The following is a 2,993-nucleotide window of genomic DNA, read 5'->3' as shown; positions in this document are numbered from 1 at the left end:
TTCTAAGATTTTTATAGTTTCCTGTCTTATGTTTAAGTCCCTTAATCCATTTTGAGTTTATTGTGTATGGTGTAAGTTAGTGTTCTAGTTTCATTTTTGTGTGTGTATGTATCTGTCCAATTTTCCCAACACCATTTATTGAAGAGACTGTCTTGACTCCATTGTATGCTCTTGCCTCCTTTGTGAAATATTAATTGAGCATAATGGATTTCTGGGTTCTCTGTTCTGTTCCACTGGTCTATATGTCTGTTCTTGTGACAGTACCAGGCAGTTTTGAGGACAGTGGGTTTGTAATATAGCTTGATACTGGTATCGTGATCCCTCCAACTTTGTTCTTCTTTCTCAGGATTGCTGCAGCTATTTGGGGTCTTTTGCTATTCCAGATGAATTTTTGGAGAATTTGTTCTAGGTCTGTGAAATATGCCACTACTTTTTCTTTAATGAATTAATTTATTTTTTTAAATATGTCAGTAGTGGAACGATCCACCCTTTTTACTTGCAAAGTGTGAACAGAAAGCTACTATATTTATCTAGGACATTTACAAAGAGTTTTCTTCACCTTGAGAAGAAACTGAATAAAGTAAATGCCCACTGCCACTACTTTTTAAACGGGGAGTGCATTGAATCTATAGATGGCTTTGGGTAGTATGGGCATTTTAACAATGTTGATTCTACCAATCCATGAACAAGGCATATTCTTCCATTTCTTTATGTCTTCTTCTATCTGACGTTGAAAAAAGAGATAGAGGAAGACATAATTAAATGGATGGAGGTTTTTATCCATGCTAAGACACTTAGTAGAGAACTGAAGCAAACCAGTATTTCTGAACTATCCATGTAAACTCCTTGCAGTAATTAATTTTACTAGCCAAGTAGCAATTTAATTGCATTTTTTTCTCTAGTCTGTGTAGGCTCCTAGTTATGGCATGCCATCTGTTTTTTTACTTCTAGTTCTATGTATTTTTAAGGAAATCGTGAAAAACTCCCCACCCTCTTCTTCTTGGCAAAGAACTCAGAGCTACTTAGAACAAAAGAGCAAAGAAACTATGCTTGGTGAATTTATGGACATGCACACACATGCTAAACCTTGACTTACAATGTGTTTATACTCATTTGTGAAAAAGGTGTGTCACCTGTGTCTGCAGTTGTCACATGTAAGTTATTTATTTCTCTAGCCTTTTTGCCCATCTGGCTTATTTGGTAATGGAAAAACATGTTTTAAATGGCTTGGCTAGAAGTTTTATCTATTTTAAAGTGTTTATCCTTTTCTCAGGTACAGCATCTGCTCTTGTTTTGTTATTGCTTATGTTGCCTGGGATTTTATCAGAGGGTATAAGACAGAAACTCCTATGAGATAAGATGCATTTCAGCTTTGGATATTAGATTGCTGTGCAACTCAGTATATAGATCAGATGCTAGCTATTGGCAAAGGCCACTTATAAGGAAGGCAATATTTTATTATAGATTTTTAAATTTACAATAAAAGATGGCTTGATAAGAATATTTAAGTGACAATAATGGTGTAATGTCAGACTAGAATTTTTAGGACTATTACTGGAATAAAGTAAATGAGTATATCTATAAGAGGAGCTTGAAGGTCCTCCCTTATTCATGTGGACTTTAAAGAGCAGCAGAATATACTACCCCAAAATATGCACTTTGGTATAGTTACTTCAAAAAAAGCAGCACAGGGAGAGTCTTTTTCTGAACTCTTCTTATTTGCCTAAAGACATCCTCAGAAAATGACTAAATTGCCATAGATCCCCTCCCTGGAAGTTTTTTCAATCAAGGAAGATTAAATCAGGAGAGGAAACGAGAAGTCTACACTATACTTAGATAAACTGTTATGGGGAATGAGTGTGCTATATTACCTATCTTATTCTGACTTGCCATAGAATAGAACTAAAATGAGAATGTACTAACCAAGTAAACGTGTAAAAGAATTTATCGCACTGACCTATGTGGCTCAGTTGGTTGAGCATCTCTTCAAGCACTGAGAGGTAGCCTGTTCCAATCCCAGTCAGAGCACATGTCAGTGTTGTTTCTGCTAACCAGTGCTTGTCTCATGAGTTTGACTTTTGTTGCAGCAGGCAGCTGAAGCTGGTTCAGTCACACTACTTTGTCACAAGCTATCAGACTTCCCATTTATTGCTCTACTAGGGGCCCAGTGCACGAATTCGTGCACCTTGAAAGGAACTATGGGCCGAGAGAATTTGATGGGCACAAGGGTGGGTCTCAGCCCATCCTCCACACCCCTGCCTGACCCCTAATCAATCATCTCCCATTACAGGAATCTCAGTGAACTCAGGAAAGTAGAGGGAAAATTATTTTCCTCCCCTATAACTCTACACTTAAGAATTCAGTTATATCGTATGTTGTTAGTGTGTTCTGAAACCTAGAGGTGAAACTTAATCTGATTAGACTTTGCTCTTTCCTTCCTAGTATCAGGAATTGGGATTATTAAGCCATATTCTCCTTTCAATTTAAACGAAATCGTCTACATGCTTGGAAACCAATCCATGAAGGATTTCAAAAAGTGGATGAAGACGTGGGTTTCAGTCAGTGAGGAAGAGGTATTTTGTGGTACAAAGGCTTTCTGGAAATATCCTAAGTTTTCTTATTGTATGTGCATTACAGCGCAGGAGACAACCTGGTCTCATTTCTGAAAGACATGTTCAGCACAGAGCTCCTGGTAGGGAGCCTGGTTGGCTGATTACCCCAGTCTTCCCACTTTTACAACCACAGTTGCCATGGTTGCCTAAGGACCTACATAAACCCTTGGGGCAAGAAGGCGCTGCTTTTCCCCAGAGACAAGGCATTTGATTTTTGGCTTCTGCTGGCAGAAGACACAGAGTTAGGAGGTAGGAACGAGCAGCTTGTTTGTATAAAACTATACCTTACTCAGCAACTTGTTAACCAAATTTAACAAACCAAACTAAACCAACTAAAAGCTCTGCTTTGAATACATGAAATGTAAATACTGCTTTGGTTGG

General features: G+C 38.0%; 1 non-coding gene across 1 annotated transcript; it reads right to left on the bottom strand.

The window, feature by feature from the left end:
* Nucleotides 1-462: 462 nt before the first annotated feature.
* On the bottom strand, nt 463-591 carry LOC118677996. The gene has a single exon (XR_004974691.1).
* Between the last annotated feature and the right edge of the window lie 2,402 nt (nt 592-2,993).

The sequence above is a fragment of the Myotis myotis genome, unplaced genomic scaffold, assembly GCF_014108235.1.
Source record: "Myotis myotis isolate mMyoMyo1 unplaced genomic scaffold, mMyoMyo1.p scaffold_m19_p_2, whole genome shotgun sequence".
Classification (NCBI taxonomy): Eukaryota; Metazoa; Chordata; class Mammalia; order Chiroptera; family Vespertilionidae; genus Myotis; species Myotis myotis.
Note: the sequence above shows the minus strand (reverse complement) of the source record. Positions and strands in the feature narration are given on the sequence as shown.